The sequence below is a fragment of the Zootoca vivipara genome, chromosome Z2 (genome assembly GCF_965207765.1).
Source record: "Zootoca vivipara chromosome Z2, rZooViv2.hap1.1, whole genome shotgun sequence".
Lineage (NCBI taxonomy): Eukaryota > Metazoa > Chordata > Lepidosauria > Squamata > Lacertidae > Zootoca > Zootoca vivipara.
Window position 1 is genome coordinate 16,006,781 of NC_142585.1, and position 20,384 is coordinate 16,027,164.

Here is a 20,384-nt window from a genome sequence, read left to right on the forward strand (position 1 = left end):
CAGTGTAGAGAGACTGGATCTCATGCAGCCTTGGGCAGGTTGATGCCTCAGTGATTCAACTAGCGCTGGCACCTGCATTGGCAGGTGGTAAACTGGTGTGGCCACTTCAAATATGGCTTTTGGGGTGGGGGATCACAAATTATTCAAGACGTTGCTGAGCTAGATGGGCAAATGGTCTGACTCAGCATAAGTCACCTTCCTAGGTTCAGAATATGGATCAAAGAAATGAAACAACTCTTGTTGCAGCATTTGGAACCTTTAGTTTAGAGAAAAGGTAACAAATGGCATGATAAAAAATGTATAAAATTATGCATGGCATAGCATATGGGGAACTTCTTAGCAATTGCCAGTTGCATTCCCCCCCCCCCAGCATGCCCCAGAAAGTGGCCACCCACATTCCCCAATAATTCGCTGAGAACCACACCGTCTGGAATTCAGGTGGAGGCAACAACCATTTACAAGCATTAACCCCAAAAATAGTACCACAGAAATGGAACAGAAAGCAACCCTCAAACTTATTAAGAAATTTTGCTCCCCCACAAATAATATGGCCCCCCAATTCATGCCTGAGAACTAATTGGCAAATTGGACAGGGGGCATTTTCACACAGTCCTGTGACATCTCCCCTGTCCTTTCATGTGTTTAGCAAGAGGGGGGGGTGTTTTATGAAAAACACTTCAATAGCCACATAAAGTTCCCTTTCTTGCTTACATGCCCCTCAGCAGACTTCTACAACGATAGGCTTGCATTGTGTTCCACTGCAGTTTTGTCTGCATAAAAAGGAGCAGGTTGGGGCTTGAAAAGTCTTGCAACACCTGCAATAAGTCAGGGTCACAGTGAGATACTATAAAGCCTATAAAGCCCTTTTGATGCTGTTCAGCTCTAACCTTTCTCCCTGTATCTGTAACCCAGGAAAGAGCTGTAGGGACACTTGAGCACCTGCCTCAAGAGAAATTGTGAATAGGTAGAGTAGAGTACAGTGGTACCTCGGGTTAAGAACTTAATTCGTTCTGGAGGTCCATTCTTAACCTGATACTGTTCTTAACCTGATGTACCACTTTAGCTAATGCCCCCCCCCACTGCCACCGTGTGATTTCTGTTCTCATCCTGAAGCAAAGTTCTTAACCCGAGGTACTATTTCTGGGTTAGCGGAGTCTGTAACCTGAAGCATCTGTGACCTGAAGCGTCTGTAACCTGAGGTACCACTGTAGAGGATTTGTGGTGCATTGTGACATTACCCAGATGACTACTGAAGCAGCTACTGTCAGGCTTCCTTCGATATCATACAGAACATCTTTCAGCAGTGGCAAAGTTTTATTAGCTCCAAAGATCTTAAGAAAAGGCAGACTTAAGAATCCTCTTGGCTTATAAATGGAAATCAGTCAATGAACCCTCAAGGACAGCATGGTTTAACTCCACAGATACACTGCAAATTTAAAAAGAAAGGGGAGATGTATTTGCTTGAGAGAAGACAGGTTAAAATATACATTTAATCTTTTTTTTTTTTGCATGAGTTCCTTTGTCAAGAACTGGATGTGTTATATAACCTAACAGAGTTTAATTCACTTAATTCACAGCAAAATATGAAACACTGAAATTAAGAGAAGGAAAGTGGGACACTGAGAGGAACCAAAATTGACAGATTCACCCATTGCTACTTGACTCACACTGTCACAGCCTCATCCTCCCCCACAGAAGCCAGCTGACAGCAATAGCAGTCCCAGAACACTAAGTTTTGTTTCCTAAGCCTCATTTCAAGCACAATGGCATGCAAGGTGAGACTTTGCCCATTTGTGTGGCCCAGAAACAAGTGGGGGAGGCAGAGTTCCATCTCCTGTCAGGGTCTCATGAGATTTTTTGAAGGATGGCCACCATCCCACAAGAACTCACAAGAGGGAGGAGGAGCTATGAAAGAGTTCAATGCTGAGTGACTCCCACAGAGGGGGGCCCGGGGTGCTTTCCAACCCTGACAGAGTGCCATTACATCAAGGCTGAGTGGAATGAGGAACTGATCCTTGTCCTATTGTCATGCCAATCCTGCTTGCCCACTGAAGTCAATAACAATTTGACCCAACACTGGTGGATTTTCACCCAACACTGGTGTCCTGTTTCAGGGCACAATAATGCTTTCTCTTGTTCCATTGCTTTCCCCCAGGGGAAACCACCCCTTAACTCTCAGAGAAAAGAGCAATTTGGGTTTTCTCCAGATTGATACTTGTTCTTGATTAGCACTAAGGAGTGGCTTTTCCCTGGGAAAGGAGCTGGCTGGTCAAGCAGAAAACTAATTGGACCCATGCTTTCTGGTGCAGGAACAGGTGTGGATGAGCCCTAAGTTATTTCACCACATCTGCGGTGTCACAGAATGTTCCTGCCAGGGCAAATGTTTCAAAGGAAGGAAGGAAGGAAGGAAGAATTGTGCAGACTACTGCCCTGACACCATTGCATGGGCCTGGCAGCACCACTTGCCAACCCACAAAGCTCCCCTAAGGAGAGGGGTAGTTTTGCATCAGAACAGTTTTATTTTGGAAAGTATATGAATTAGAAAACTAATTATGTAATGCCACCAACTCAGTATGTTGCTTTTGTGGAACTCATAGTTTAATATTTTGCCATAGTACATAGCATTAAGCATAATAGCAACATATGTTATCTTTCTGTTGTACTTGGTAGAATGTGATTCTGTGATTTTTGCTATGCCTATTAGTTCCTGGAAGCGACTTTTATTTACATTATAGAATTTTATTTAAGTGTTCAGCTCTGTTCTTCACATGTTTCTATGAACAAAAGCATATAGATAAATAGATTGATAGACAATTTAACTTGGCCTCAGTTGAGTTATTGTTAGAAAGTTTTCCCTTCTCCCTCCCCTTAAAAAAAAAGTACACGCTACATCCCTTCTTCTAACTGGTGGATGCTGAAAGAGATGTAAAAGATCAAATAGTGCTATTCAAAGATCAGAGGAAAATCCTGCTGTGTTGATCCGAAGTCTTTTCTCCAATTAATTCACCATGAAACCTTGTCGCTGAATCCGACAAATGAACCTACAAGACCTGTGTGAGAAATACAATTGACAGCATAATAGTTGCCACCTCAGCATACACACCAGCCATCACAACAGAGCAACATAATTCATCCTTTTGTGAGTGTGTGTGTGTGTGTGTGTGTGTGTGTGTGTGTGTGTGTGTAGGGAAACCATTTTTATCTCATAGTGTATTAAAAGACCTATATAAATGCAAATGCAACCAAAAACACAATTGATTTTCCATGGATTTTCAAAGACCTCAGTATAACTAACTGCTCTACTAGACAGAAGATGTTGCCTCATAAATGTCACAATGGCTCCCCTAAAGGGAAATGGAACAATGTTACTGAAAATCAAAACTTTTAAAAATGCTCTCTAATCCTTTTGATGTTCCTTGGCAGTTTCCTGGACTACAATAAAGCCATGGGAGCCTTTAAAAAAAAAAAGGAACAACACTAGTGTCAGGTGAACACTGGGACTAGGCTGCAGTGGAGGAAAGCAGGGAGCCCAAACCATAGGTGGAGTCAGAGGCAATGACAGGCAGAACCAACTAATTCTAGTGCCGTCCCTGTCCTCCTGTCTGCTGAGTTCTACAAGGACAAGGGGACTAAAAAAGAGAAAGCTGGCAGCTGTTGCCAGGGCCGTCTTGAGCAGATCGCGCGCCCTGGTGCTGAGGGGCGGAGATCGCTCCGCCGCCTGCCCCGCCCTCGCAGGGCGCAATTCGCCCTCCTTGCCAGGCCGGCGCCCAGCTTACCAGCCCCCCGCCATGGTGCACTGCGCCACCGGGGGTCTACGTAGAGCCGGCCCTGGCTGTTGCCACTCCTTGAATTTGTAAGAAAGAAAGCAGGCAGGTGGAGGCTGGCTGAATGCAAACAGAAGAAGAAGAAGAAGAAGAAGAAGAAGAAGAAGAAGAAGAAGAAGAAGAAGAAGAAGAAGAAGAAGAAGAAGAAGAAGAAGAGTAGTTTGGATTTGATATCCCGCTTTATCACTACCCAAAGGAGTCTCAAAGCGGCTAACATTCTCCTTTCCCTTCCTCCTCCACAACAAACACTCTGTGAGGTGAGTGGGGCTGAGAGACTTCAGAGAAGTGTGATTACCCCAAGGTCACCCAGCAGCTGCATGTGGAGGAGCGGAGACGTGAACCCGGTTTCCCAAGTCTACCGCTCTTAACCACTACACCACACTGACTCTGTACATCACACTGTTGGTGGGACATGGTGTTGTTTGCCCTAGTGGACCAGCCTCCACACAAAAAATGAGGTACCTGTACAAACAAATAAATAGGAATGATAAACTGAATTTTGCTTTTGTTCTTTTACTCAAAACAATGGAGAAAAGTTAGTGTTCAAATATAATCACACATTTCTGCAAAATAAATCTACATTTTTGAGAAACAGTTCTGTCCATTTCATTTTCAGAAATAAGGGTCATTTTACATATACCTTTCCTAGTGTGCAAGCTGCTGCTGCTGCTGCTGGATCCAGTTGTTTCACTGGCTGTTTGGGTGCATGCAAAGACTCCCACCTATGTGTTGGCTTTCTTGTGTGCTTGTAACAGCCATCATAAAAGTCACAGCATCAAACATATGATTTGTAAAGTTGCCATGAAGCCAAACCACTTAAGTAGAAATATTTACATGTACTTCCCCTGGTGAAGGAGAATCTGTAACAGCACTAGGGGGTGGGAAGAAAACAATATTCATTTCACATCTAAAGGCAAACCTACTGCACCCGATTTGCAATTTCTGAAACAATACATGAATCAAAACACAAGCATCCTTTGAAATTTACTCTTCTCTGAATTGTGCAATGCAGTTCGCCAGACAAGGGATGTCTACAAAAATGCATGTACTAGGGGTGAAGTGTATGTATGCATAAAAAATATACATATTAGTGAAAACAGCATACATTTGGGGAAATTGCTTTGCAAAAACTTGTATTGTGAAGTAGTTGGACTTTACTGCTTTTATATATTATGGGAATGCAGGTCTTGCTTGTATGCCTTGTTGCAACTCCTTGGGGAGACTTAGCTGGTGTCCCAAGGCTCATGAAACACAAAAGTACAGGCATCTGCCATTGTTGTTGTGACTAACTGCATCTCTCTCTCTAAGGGTGGGAAATTTAAAAGCTCAAAACTTCCTTGAACATGTATCCCAAGGGGAGGAGCACATGATTGACAGGGGAGAACTATAAAAACAGATAGGCTTTAGTTCCAGGTGGAACTCACATGCTAAGCAAACTTTGTGTGTACCCAAGAGAGAGGAAAAAAGGAAGAAAGGCCTGCTTGCAAACAAGGAATTCTGCTAAGAGCCAGCTGAGCTTATAGACTGTTCTAGACAAAGGCCAGTGGATCACATTTATCCAACTTTGATTTGAATTTGCTCCAAAGGGAATATTTTGAGCTTCTATAATTTTGGGGCATCACATTTCTTTTTCTGTAACATTTACCTGTTTTATTTTTGTTTTAGTGTATTCTTTCTTTCATAAACAATATGTGCTCTCAGCTTAATGTAAACACCCTCGCAATACCTTGAGACAATATGCCAACATTATCAGTTTCTTCTTTCCTGACAGCAGTGTGCTCTTTTCCAATTATGCATCCATTCCTCACTCAGTACTAGTTACAGGTAGGTAGCTGTGTTGGTCTACCGTAGTCGAAACAAAATATAAAAAACTCTTTCCAGTAGCACCTTAGAGACCAACTAAGTTTGTTATTGGTATGAGCTTTCATGTGCATGCACACTTCTTCAGGTATCTATTCAGAAATGATTGACATTACACTAAGAGCATTAAAGGCTGGTCTACTTCGAGAAGACAAAAGCTGCAATGATGCAGAATGGCAAAGGTAGTTGTAAACTTAGAAGCTTTACTGGAAGAACATGCATTAGAATGCATAACATCAAAACATACCTAACTTATGCATAGCAACTATGCATCAACCCAACACACAGGTCTGCCTCTTCAACTCACTCATGTTGCACCAGATTAGCCTATTATATTTGCACACCACCATAAGATTATATCAGTAACCACCCCTGGGTGCAGTAGCCATCCCAGTAAGAGCTGTAGTTTAGTGGTAGAGCATCTTCCTCGGATTCAGAAGATCCTATATTTAAACTCCAGCATCTCCAGGCAGACCTAGGAATGACCCTACCTAAAAACTTAGAAAGCCACTGCAGGTATTTGTGGACAATAGTGAGCTTGATTGGTGTAAATTAGTATAAGGTTGCCTTCTGTGTCCCTATACTCCAGTATTGTGCTTACTTCTTCTTTAGGAAAGAATTGTGGCCATTCAGTCCTACAGGGAAACTAGAATATCACAGCGTATGTGAAAAGGGATTCTTCTCTGTCTGCATCGTTAGTGAGAATTTAGAGTGTAGTTTGGCTAGGCGACTGCACTACAGCTTCAGGAAGTGGTCCTCAGCTACCTGCTTTGCATACTGTGATTGCAGTTTATAGGGGTACCTTCACTCATTGGAAACAAGGTGGATTAGAAGGATCTGATTACTTGGTGGAGGATGTTGAACTATCAACACCAGTAGGTGATCCATCCTTTTCCTTTGGACAGCCTGCAGAATGCTCTCCTTCAGACTGGACCTCAAGAGAACTTGAGAACAACCTTGTTTAGATGGCTTTAAAGGGGGGTTAGAAAAATCTATGGGAGATATGGCTGTCAACTGCTACTAGTAATAAGGGTATGTAGTACCTCCAGTGTGTGAGGCAATATGCCTCTCGATCCCAATGACTGTTTGCAGGATTCCCAATGGCATCTAGTTGGCCACTTTTGGTCTGAGTGAACAGGGCTCTTGTTCTGGTCTCTTGGCTTGTCTCCATAGAGTTGTCTTCAGCATCAAAATCAGTGTCGGAGCCCTATATATATGCTGTTGACATTGACACCACAAGGAATAAAATATTCCTCTAGACATTCCTGCAATATACATGCCCTTCACCCAAATGTACCCTGCCTATCACCATAACATAAGAAATTTATTTTCTAATAATAAGAACAGTACACACAAACTGAAAGACCACAAGAAGCCCGGCAACTGAGCTTTACTATGTGATTTAGTCTTACAAGATGAGGGACCCAAAGGAGTCAATGGAGTTATTACATTTCTCTTCATTTGTAGCTATGTATCTTGTAGCAGAGAAGTTCTACTTCTTACTAGTAGCCTGAGGCAACAGGCATGGAAGATGAGACTTCAATGAGATTTAGGATGTGCAGAAACTAAGCCATGAGGTAGATGCAAGAGTGCTTTCTGATTTACAAGAATATTAAAAAAAATCCCTAGAATGTTGCTCTGGAAGTCTCTCAAGACAAACAACTGAATGACTTTGACAGAGCCTATATAGGAAACTTGCCTTTTCTGCCCCAGCCCCAGTACACTCAGCTCCACAACACAGAGGAAATCATCTTTAAAAAAAGGAAGTGATTTATTGAACCCAAAACACTTCCTCTTTTGATTATGCCACCTTTGAGAATACAGGTAACAGATGAAGACTGTCTCTCCAACCTCTGAAGGAACTCTACAAGTAACAGGACAAATGGGTGTGTGGGGAGAATCAGAGGGAGCAGAGGAGTGACAAAATAAAAACTTGGAATGTATCCTGCCACTATTACGAGACCAGGAGGGAAGAAATGTCAATTATAAAAAAATAGCAACACATAGCTTGAGGAGAGGAAAGGGAACCAAAAGTTAAGAAGATCCACAACATTCATACCATACACACACACACACACACAGAGAGAGAGAGAGAGAGAGAGGGGAGATTGCAGTGAAGACAAGAAAGGACACAAATATTAATTGGACAATTCCTTCCAATTATTTTACAATATTTATGTGCATAGATTCTTGCAACCTTTTAATATATTTTATTCATCTTTGTTTCTTAGTTTCTCTCCTGCCTTTCTACTATCATAGCCAAATTAATTGGGTTAAATCAATATATAGCTAAAGCTTTAGCTGATAACTTGGTCAAGGCATTTTAAAGGGGGATAAATTCTAATTTTGGGTCGGCACACCTATTTGGTTTCTTGAGGCTGTTTTTCATTGTGATGTGTTACTGCAGTGAGGAATGAAGTAGAAAATGAACTGCTTCAGCCTTAGGTTCGTATTCTGAAAATGACCATAGATGAGCATGCTAAAACCTACTTGTTTATTGTGTTTTGGTTACAGTCCTGATGGTACTCACTTGCTAAGGGCTTATGCACGCTTGTCCCGCTTCTTTCCCCTGGGGGAAGCTGCTCTTTAGTGCTCAATCAGAGCAATTGGGTTTTCTGTGGATTGCCATTTGTTCCAATTTGAAGCTAAAGAGTGGGTTTTTCCTGTGAATGGAGTGGGGCATGAGGAAAACTGCTCAGACCCATGCTTTCTAGGCATGGGCCAAGCAGAAGTGTAGACAAGCCCTGAGTTCACTATTAGAAGTAGTAACACTGGAAGGATACCGTAACTGTGTTGAAGAAGAGCTAAGTGCTAGGTTACCATAAAACCATTTGAGAAAATGGGATCATTATAATACGCCCCCGTGTATAAGACTACTCCTATTTTGGGGGCCTTTAAACTAAGAAAATGGGGGAGACTACCCAGAGTTCTTAAGCTTTTGGGGGGGGGGTTGCCCAGAGTTCTTGAGCTTTTTTTGAGGGGGGTGCCAAAAATCCCTCATCCGCCTGACCGACACTGACAGTCAAACACGTAGCCAAAGCCACCAATCGTCTGCCTGCTTGCCGCCAACAACTGCCAATTGCCCGCCCAATTGTTGCACCAGCAGCCAATCAACAGCAGCCCTTGCCGCAGCCACCAATCACCCGCCCAATTGTCGCTGACAATCTCCTGCTCGCGGCTACAACCAGCCGTCCCCCCTATGCACTATTAGTGTATAAGGCGACCCCAAAATTGTAACAATATTTTATAATCAAAAATATAGTCTTATACACGGAAAACTATGGTATTTGTGTATTTGTTCCACTACTAGAAATCCACTATCCAGACAGGTAAGCAGGAAACAGGGAGGCCATCCTGAGAAGTTTATTCCGAGATGATGATGTCACCTTCCCCACACCCCTGACATTGCTTTACTCTCACTTTGTCCCTGATCAATCATGAAGGCTAATACTGGCCTAATTCTCAGAGATCCTATAAGAACTACAGATAACAGCAATGATTATTATTTGTTTTATTTAACAAAATTTATATACCATTTGATTGTAAGAAAACTCCAAGCAACAGGCATGGAAGGCGTTAAAAATAAACATAATAATTATATTATTTATTTACGACAAGAATAATAACATAATTATCATGATAAAACATTAAATGTATTGGTAAAAATATTTTAAAACATTCAAAAGATAATTAAAATCAACATTAGCTAATAAGAGATAAGACATGTGTAACTTTTACATGTCTGCATAAGCTTGCCTAAACAAAAATATTTTAAGCAGGGATTGAAAAGAATACAGCTTTATCAATTATAGCACATCTAAAATGTTCTCTGTCAGGTTTGAGGAACCTGTGGGCCTTCAGATATTGCTGGACTACAACTCCCATCAGCCACAGCAAGAACGTGCAATGGCCAGGGATTGTGGGAGTTGTAGTTACACAGCTATGAAGGGCCAAAGGTTCCTCACTGTACAGGGATCAAAACCAAAGCAGTCCTTTCCTGCAGGCTCCTAGTCCAATGGGTACAACACGAAAGTGGCGGGGGTGGAATGGGCGGGGAAGAGAAAGCCAAGCAAAGTCAAACAGCATTATAATGTATGAGAATCAAACACTATATAAATGCTCAATATCATTATTCAGTGCCTTGATTTTCCTCTGTCCATTCTGCACACAGGAGACCCAAGCCACCTTGCTATAACTCTTGCATTCTCCAAATTATCCATCAACTCACTTCATATTTTTCTGTATTCTCTCAGGGACCTTGTTAGATTGGACTCAATTTTCACCGGATGAAAACTTGATATGCAACATGGATCTCAGATGCAGTTTGAAATCTGCATAATTCTCTTTTCTCCCCCCCCCCCACCCCTCTTTCTCTCTTCATTTCACTGGAGCATCCTCTCCTTAAATTCAGAACCATCTTTTGCTTGCCTCTGCAATTTCTTGTAATTTGATCCTAATCTTTCCTCAGGAAAGCAATTCACCTAAGCAAAGGCTTGCAGATGAAGAAGGCATGTTTTTTCTCTATCTTTTTTTTTTTTTTTTTTTTTTTTTTTTGCTTCCTGGTATGATATGCAAAATTCTTTGAGATTCTTGTTTCAATCCAATCTACAGCACTTATGAAATTGTTTGCGCCTTAGAGGAAAATTCTCTTTCAGCAAGCTTTTGGGAGCTGGGCTGCAATCAGTCGGCATATTGCTGGCCTGGCCCTGGTCCCCCCCCCATTTTTCTTTCCAGTTCCCCTGATGTCTAGAATTAATTAGGTCCAATTATCAAATAAAATAATGGTTTCCCCAACAGGTGATGCTAGATCCATCTCCATTCCTATCTGCATAAGACCATGATTTACATAGCACTATCAGCATGCATGACATTTTCCTGAGTGATGATGACAGGCCTCAGCCCTGAGGAGGCTACAATTCAAAATACATAATAAAAAAAGATGTTAAAAAACCTGTAATATCTATTGTCAAAGGTCACTGCAGGGCTGGACCAACGCATTTTGCCTGAGGCAGAGATCAAGATGGTTCTCCTTCCTATTCTATGTACAAAATCTAATCAGACTGGAAACTGAATCTTATTTCAACACTGGTAATTGGACAGTGTCTGTCACTGCTCCTGGGGACAATAGAATGGCTTAAGGCAAGCCACATAGCCCATGTAGTTCTGTTCTTCAAAATCTTACTGCTGCTCTCTGCCTCCCAGCGTTTTCAACCTTTGGCAGCTGCCTCCCTCTGCCAATGGTAGGCCAGCCTGGGCCAAGAATATAATGATCACTATGTACTGTATACTTTTCTGCATTCCATTCCCTTCTGACCTCACTGTTTATAGCACCACCCCAACTCTCTCTCCCTTACCCCGCCCCCGTGTGTGTGTGTGTGTCTGTCTGACTATCTGACTGTCTGTCTGTCTGTCTGCAGCTCTTGATAATACTTTGCACATATTATGAATGCTTACATTGTTAAGAATATTTTCTATCTGGTTGGCCATTTTTGCATTCTTCAGGGGCACTCAGTTCTCTAGGCAGTAAAGTTGCTGCCCTGTAGCAGTAACGACTTCAGTTATGATGCACTCAGTTGAAACAGAGTATGGAATCTATGGTCCTCCAGATGCTGTTGGTTTACAACTCCCCTCATCCTGGATCATTGACAGTCCTGGCTAGGGCTGATGACCATTCCACAACACCTAGAGGGCGACACAATGAGGTTAGAGACAATGATTACAGGTAGCAGAGTTGGGAAAGGTTTGGGAAATATGTTGCTCTTCAAAGCAGAGAAGACACATCTAGAAATAGAAATGCTCTGATTCTTCCAACTTATAATTATCCAAGTATCATAGGGTCAAAAGGAATCTCCCTGCCAATGTGGAAGCCCTTAAATGCAGGATCCCTGGTGGATAGACATCCATTCTTGGTTTAGAAACCTCTATCGAAAAACGCATCACCTTCCACAGGAGTCCATTCCACTGCTGAATAACTTACTAGCATCAAGTAGTTTTCACTCAAAACAGAGGGCAAGCATTTAAGCATGTTGTTGTTGTTTAGTCGTTTAGTCGTGTCAGACTCTTTGTTACCCCATGGACCATAGCATGCCAGGCACTCCTGTCTTCCACTGCCTCCCGCAGTTTGGTCAAACTCATGTTCGTAGCTTTGAGAACACTGTCCAACCATCTTGTCTTCTGTCATCCCCTTCTCCTAGTGCCCTCCATCTTTCCCAACATCAGGGTCTTTTCCAGGGAGTCTTCTCTTCTCATGAGGTGGCCAAAGTATTGGAGCCTCAGCTTCAGGATCTGTCCTTCCAGTGAGCACTCAGGGCTGATTTCCTTAAGAATGGATAGGTTTGATCTTCTTGCAGTCCATGGGACTCTAAGAGTCTCCTCCAGCACCATAATTCAAAAGCATCAATTCTTCGGCGATCAACCTTCTTTATGATCCAGCTCTCACTTCCATACATCACTACTGGGAAAACCATAGCTTTAACTATACGGACCTTTGTCGGCAAGGTGATGTCTCTGCTTTTTAAGATGCTGTCTAGGTTTGTCATTGCTTTTCTCCCAAGAAGCAGGCGTCTTTTAATTTTGTGACTGCTGTCACCATCTGCAGTGATCAAGGAGCCCAAGAAAGTAAAATCTCTCACTGCCTCCATTTCTTCCCCTTCTACTTGCCAGGAGGTGATGGGACCAGTGATCATAATCTTGGTTTTTTTGATGTTGAGCATCAGACCATATTTTGCACTCTCCTCTTTCACCCTCATTAAAAGGTTATTTAATTCCTCCTCACTTTCTGCCCTCAAGGTTGTGACATGTGCATATCTGAGGTTGTTGATATTTCTTCCGGCAATCTTAAGCTTGGGATTCATCTAGTCCAGTCTTTCACATGATGAATTCTGCATATGTTAAACAAGCAGGGAGCTAATATACAACCTTGTACTCCTTTCCCAATTTTGAACCAATCAGTTGTTCCATGTCCAGTTCTAACTATAGCTTCTTGTCCCACATAGAGATTTCTCAGGAGACAGATGAGGTGATCAGGCACTCCCATTTCTTTAAGAACTTGCCATAGTTTACTGTGGTCGACACAGTCAAAGGCTTTTGCATAGTCAATGAAGCAGAAGTAGATGTTTTTCTGGAACTCTCTAGCTTTCTCCATAATCCAGCACGTTTGCTATTTGGTCTCTGATTCCTCTGCCCCTTCGAAATCCAGCTTGCATTTCTGGGAGTTCTCGGTCCACATACTGCTGAAGCCTGACTTATAGAATTTTGAGCATAACCTTGCTAGCGTGTGAAATGAGCACAATTGTGCGGTAGTTGGAGCATTCTTTGGCACTGCCCTTCTTTGGGATTATGGATGTAGACTGATCTTCTCCAATCCTCTGGTCACTGCTGAGTTTTCCAAACTTGCTGGCATATTGAGTGTAGCACCTTAACAGCATCATCTTTTAAAATTTTAAATAGTTCAGCTGGAATATTATCACTTCCACTGGCCTTGTTATTAGCAGTGCTTTCTAGGGCCCATTTGACTTCACTCTCCAAGATGTCTGACTCAAGGTCAGCAACCACACTACCTGGGGTGTACAAGACCTCCATATATTTCTGGTATAATTCCTCTGTGTATTATTGCCACCTCTTCTTGATGTCTTCTGCTTCTGTTAGGTCCTTACCATCGTAATGTTTGTACGAAATGTTCTTTTCATATCTCCAATTTTCTTGAACAGATCTCTGGTTTTCCCCATTCTATGGTTTTCCTCTATTTCTTTGCATTGCTAGTTTAAGAAGGCCCTCTTGTCTCCCCTTGCTATTTTTTGGCATTCAGTTTCCTGTATCTTTCACTGTCTCCCTGGCATTTTGCTTGCCTCCTCTCCCCGGCTATTTGTAAGACAGCCATTTTGCTTTCTTGCATTTCCTTTTCCTTGGGATGGTTTTCATTGCTGCCTCCTGTATAATGTTACGAGCCTGCATCCATAGTTCTTCAGGCACTCTCTCCACCAAATCTAAATCCTTAAACCTGTTCCTCACTTCCACTGTGTACTCATAAGGGATTTGATTTAGATTGTATCTTACTGGCCCAGTGGTTTTTCCTACTTTCTTCAATTTAAGCTGGAATTTTTGCTGTAAGAAGCTGATGATCTGAGCTACAGTCAGTCACATTTAAGCATACCTCAGTTAAAATTTGGTAGAGGGACAAGAGACCACCCAAGGATGGGGAAGCTGTGACCCTCCAGATGTCACTGGACTCCAACTCCCAGTAGCTCCAGCAAGCCTGGTTAATAGCCAGGTATGATGGGTGTTGTAGTTCAACAACACCTGTAGGGCCCCACAGGTTCCGGTTCCTTGATACCCGCCCCTCCCATACTTTCTTATGTCACATTAGGCAGATCTGCTATGTTTCACAGCCACCATTTTCTCCGAGCTGCTTGGAAGTCCCTTTTCCAACAACTTGTTGGTTCCTCCGGATCAGAATAAACTTGGAGGTTCTTCTTGCTTCCCATTTTCTTCGCTGGTTTATGAGCAAGCATTAACTCCAGCTCATGCATAAGCATTCTGTTGCTTTTTTTGCTGAATTTAATTTGTAGCCCTCGTTTGTCTTTGTAATGCTTTGATGCCCTTTATGTTCAAGCCTTAAAACTTGTGTGCTCAATTTTCATGGTGTGACTTTTTCCGCTATGCTTCCTTGAAAGCTTTATATGATGGCAGTGTAACAAGAACTGTAAACTCTGCTTTAGATACATTTCCTCAGGTTATTTAAGTCAGGTTTTTGTTGTAGTTTTTTTGCTTGCTTTTTTTTTACTGCTCCAACTCACACCAAGCGCAGTATTTTTCTGCCAAGGAAGTATAGGGTTTCATCTCACACCCCCGTCTTCCTGCTCTCTCTTGCTCTTGATTAGCTAACACTGTCACAGCATTTCCCCTTAAGCTATACAGCCAATACCTGGACCTGGATAGAGGTCAATATTTTTAATAAGTAGCACTGAGAAATGCTTCCAGTTTTAGAAAAAGGAGGAGGTGGAGGAGGAGAAGTTAGAATGCAGATCTTCCATCTCTATGCTTTTAATTCTCTTTAAACAAAATTTGTATCCCACTTGGTTATAATAAAGCCTCCCGGCGTTTTACAAACCGAAAAAAGGAAAAGGTGCTAAAAGTTTGTTTTTTAATTACTCTACTATTGCTGTGGCATATTCTCCTTTAATACCTGGTTTGGTGTGACATCTTAACACCATTTTACGGTTCCGTATGGCTTTGAATGTGGAAATGTGGAATTGTGTTTTAATCTCTTTTTGCTTACTGTTGGTTTTAATTATCTTTTGCACCTTTTAAAATACTTGCTTTGAACTTTTATCGATAATTTTAAAGGTTTTGATTATTTTTTGGAAAACCAATTAGAGGTTTCATTACAGTCAAGCAGTATATAAATGCTTCAAAATAAATAAACATTGTATTGGCAGCACCCTGTGCTCCCATTAGGAGGAAGGGCAGGATAGAAAGATGAGGAAATAAATGAATAAATAACCATAAAGTCCCTCAGGGACCCAAACAACAACTGAGAAAGAGGCCATGGAAGTTGTGCGGCTTCCTACCCTGGGAACTGAAGTCTTCTCTTCCATGAATTTGAAGGACCTCGGTTTTGTTCAAGTGACTGAAACCTCTGAAACAGGATGTATTTAGAAACATGCATTGCCCTCAGTCCCACAAATGAGACTCAGGAGGCAACACTTGGTGCAATGGTTATACTCATTAATATAACAGAACTGGAATAAATGCAAATCAGATTAACTGGATTAACCAAATTCAGAAAGATGCAACCACAGTCTGTCTCCTCAGCAAAGGATAGGGAGCAAATAACACCCTACTTACTAAGTGAGCCACACTAAATGTGCATATCAGGCCAAAAAGGCACCCCAAGTCCCCCAGGCAAAACACTGGTGGGTCCACAGAGGCTGCCCTTAACCCAATTCTGCACCAGTGTCTCCATCATATCTCACCTCAATTTTCTCACCTTCCCATGTTTAATGCCTGAAGAGCAGCAACACCATGCCATTTCTGTGTTGCCCATCAAATTCTTCCCAGCAGAGTGAAGTAAGCAAAAAGGAAGAAGAAGAAGAAGAAGAAGAAGAAGAAGAAGAAGAAGAAGAAGAAGAAGAAGAAGAAGAAGAAGAAGAAGAAGAAGAAGAAAGATTGCCATGGCCTGTCAAGGAACTCTTCCAGAAAAAAAAAAACAGAAGGACTGGCAGGAGCTGACACTGCATATAGGGAATGGGGGCACAACAAAGAGTAGAGAGCACACCTGGGGAGAAATGGGCTTATGAAGCTCTGGCCAACCCCCTTCCCATTGGCCTTTAGCCCTCAGCAGACTTGCCCTCTGCCAAACTCCTGAGTCCCCTTTGCATGTAGTGGAGGCAAACATGCCTCTGAAGGAAGAACAGGGGCATTATATCTGAGGATTGTATATTTTTCTGGATTAGATTTTCAGAGTAAATACGTATTTAACCATTCAGAAACTGCCATTTGCTTACAACTCAAGACCTTAAGAGACATGTAATAGTGGCCCTAACTGCATACACTTCTGAAGTGGTGTGTGTGCATGTGTTTCCAGCATTATTATTGCCTTTAATACTGTGAATACATAATATTAATTGAAAATGGGGTGATATTAAATGGCCTTCAAATTACCGAGAACTTGCTGGCAGCCAACGTATGTGCTGGACTAATTTTTTCAGCCAGAAAATGCTTGAGGCTTCAATGTCATCTGCAATTAAGAGCTAGACTGGGAAGCTACTTAATTTGTCAATTTGAATTTTAATAAGCTCACTATGACTGCACTTAGATGCCATGTTGAAACCTAAAAGGTCAAGCAGTTAGGGTCCAATCTGGGAAATAGTCCTCCATACTGCTCACTATTTTTCGTCTGATAATGTGTTTCAGTGGGTGTGTTGGAGCTTGTGGAGGGTGCGTTGATTTCTTTCGGCAGAAGGAAGGTATCATTTCCAGTTGTGCAGTAGGTGGAAGGTCGCTGCTGACCTCCCTTCATCAACCAAGGTCTCTGGCACAAACAGAAGAAAATGTGAAGAAGGCAGTACTTGGGGTTTGAAGAGTTTCTCTCTTGCTACTGCTTATATTTTCCCTAGTGCCTGGGCTAAGTGGTGTATATACTAAGCCTTGGTATAAGGCAGGTTTCTATTTTCCTATGTTCCTAAGTCAGACCATCAGACCATTTAGCTCAGCATTGTCAATGACTGGCAACAGCTCTCTAGGGTTTCAGTCAGGGGTCTCTCCCAGACACCAGGATACCCTACCATTGATCTGCAGCCCTGTCCCTGGTCCTCCAAGTCCATAGCTGCCAAGTTTTCCCTTTTCTCGCGAGGAAGCCTATTCAGCATAAGGGAAAATCCCTTTAAAAAAGGGATAACTTGGCAGCTATGTCCAAGTCTCCTGTGTGCCAGAGAATTCTGTATGGAAGTGGCATGGCTGGCCCCTTGTTATTAGAAAGGTGGGAGATATATCCCCACCATTTCTGAGTTTTCGTTAAGCAAGATGAAAACTAGTACTCTTGCATTGTGCCATGTGGGACAGGTGGGGATATAACAGGATTAGATTTAAGTTCACCACTGGTAACTTTCTGTCCATGTTTGTGGGCCCCTGGAAAAAGGCTTTGGGGCACTGAATTCAAAATATTGGCATCCTGGCTTATACTTTTATTCTGTCATTGTCAGAAATGTACATGATTTCTTACCAGAAGCCAGTTCAAATTACCTTCTTTGTTACCTATTTTGAAATAGCCAACAGTAGACCTTCCACAGTCATCTAATTTCCTTTGTCCAACACCTTCCTAATGACATTTTCAGTGCTTGCTGTGGTTTCTACCAACCTGTACATTTTCTAGGATTAGATTTATGGTATCTCCCCCCCCCCCCGAGCTCAAACAAATGTAAGAGATTTGTTATACAGGTTCTTTTGTTAAGTCCAACTCATCTAAATCTACTCATTGGTGATCAAGATTGTTAAAGCTTCTAGTTCCCTTTCATTGCTGCAGAATTCAGGCACCTCTCCTAGGATGTCAAACACCCAATAGTTTATTGAAATACATGTCAAATATACAGATATAGATATTGCTATCTCATTTCACTCCATTTCTTTATCATCTTTGTTTCCCCCATGCAGTTCAGATGCAGCACTTTCTCTTCCCACACCCAGGAGAAAGCTCCTGTCCAGAAATATTATTTATATGAATGAATCCTCATATGGTGCCTCTTAACAGCTTTGAACTCCCATGTTCAAATTCAGTTCTGATTAGCATCCGAAAATTACTAGGAAGCCGTGAGCAGTTTCCAGCTGGTACCGTGCTGCTTTTCACAACCTGGCGTGTCCTGACAGCAATTGCATCCCATGCTGTTTACACAGAAGAACCAGGAGGCTGGATAATTTGCAGCAACATCAAATGGAAGTTAAAGCCAGCGAGGGGAATTTTGGATCCTGTATAGCACAGACTGTCAAGGCTGCCATTTTCTTTCTGCCAAGCTTCAAAGTCCCGTGCCTGATGAAATTATATGCTTCTAATTCAAAGTCCTACCAAAAATGAGCGCCATAAATTTTGCTTCTTTGAAAAAAAAAACACCTACACAGCGGGATACCAAGACATGAAGAAAGACTTTCATTACCTGCAACACTTTCACTTCCCACAGAGTTCTTCATTTTCCTGTGTTACTTTTCAACCAGTAGTAAATGGTCCCATTTTACCTACGAAACAACTGACCCTATCATAACAATCTAAACTTGAAGGCAGCCAACATGGTGCCCTTAAGACATTGTTGGACTATAATTCCAAAAAGATCTGGCCAGGATGGCTAATGGTCAGAAATGCTGGGAGTTGTAGCCCAACAATGTCTCAAGCGCAACCATGTTTCCTGCCCTATATCTAAAGTTTTATCAACTGCACCTTCTCAGTATGTCTATGCACCATGGGTCTGCAAGAGATATACTGAGATGCGTTCTTAGCGGTTCTTCTGTAACAGTAGAATTTCTCTATCTTCAAACATTAGGATTCTATTTTCAAATGTGTACGCCTCAGATTTAAATGCACAGCTGAATATGCAAAGGAGAAATATACTTGTTTGGAAAACACGTTACAATGCAAGTACAGTATGCCTTTCAGAACCTAGAACAAGCTGTAGCTCTCTGTCGAACACACTCCAGAGGTTTCCATGCACTCCCAGATGCAGAAGAGATGTAGTATCACTATGGCAGAGCTCCACCTGTGACTTATACATCCTCATTTGTACATTTTGAAAAGTAACTCATGCATATGATAATACATGCAGAGCCCTCTATTAGGGCATTCCAAAACTCTGGAAGAAGCAGCAGACACCATGAATGCATGTAGGTAAGGGGTGCAACCTCCCAGTGGCCTTGTCCTCTGGACACAGAAAGAGATGAGAGTTTGCTTCAATGGAGCTCTAGAACTCTGCAGTCCGACCAATGGAGGTTGGTTCGTTAGAGCCCAACCATTAGAGCCCCTGCCTGCTTTTAGCCAGCCCCTACCTGCTTACTTACATCCAGTATAGTGAGTGGCACTCCCTGTCATCTTCCTTCTCCTTAGTGTCTGTGTTGCCTTTGGTAGAACTCAAGAAATTGGAGTTCTTAGTGGAACTTGCAAGCAAAGAAGCAAAAAAATACCAAGGACTCAGGCCAAAATGACAATTTGCTAGATATGTGATTCTCAAGTCTTAACTGAATTTTATTCATTTTACAGATGAGTTGAAAACCCCAGGACAAGGCCCTGTTTTGATATTCTTCCTCAGCTGGAAAACTGAGATGGTCTGCCACCATTGCTGACTGGCGAGAGAATCCTGAGCTCCGGGATTCCCTAGCATTGCGAAGGAGGGGAGAGCCGTGAGAGCGACACGGACCCCGAAACGAGCCCCAGATCGAGTGTTCTGTGGACGTGGGGACTCAACCATTTTCTGTCTCCTCCGCCCCCCGGTAGCCCTAATAAGGGTGCTGAGAGCGAGCAGAGTGGAGATGGGGTGCTTGAGTTAAATTGCTACCCTCGCAACGCGAAGCTCCGTTCCAGCAGCCTGGAGCTGGATTCTTCTAAATTAGTTGGATTTGAGAACATTGGACACCGTAAGTAAAGAAAAAGACATTGAAATAAGTTTTAATTGTATACGGGAGGAGATTTTAAGAGGAAGTCGATCTCCCCCATTGAGTGAATCGAGACGCAGTTAATTTTCCCAAAGCCGGAAAGACTGACAGGAAGCATTCAATTATAAAAAATTGGAGCTAAAACCTTCCCCCTAAGGCAGGGTAAAGGGGAGAAGGATTGAAGCTAGACCCTACGCCAAAGGATAAATGGACATGAATCTGACAACAGGAACCACAAGAGAGAGAAACCAGTAGGAGAATACTTCAATCTCCTAGGACATTCTATACAAAGCAGCTGTTCTATTACAGAAAAATTTCAGGAACAGACTGGAAAGAGAAGTTGCTGAATTGGAACTCATTACCAAGCTTAAAACCATGGAGCCACCTGGGATGAACAAAGACATTGGATTCTTATCTCATTATGCATGATCAAGCTTTCTTTAGTGCCTCAGCCCTTGCTTTTCCCCCGCAGAACCAATTGCAGCCATCAGCAGTCGTTAACAGCCATCTACAGGTTTACCACTCCCATCAGCCCATCACCCATTCCCACCCCCACCACCACCCTCTGTA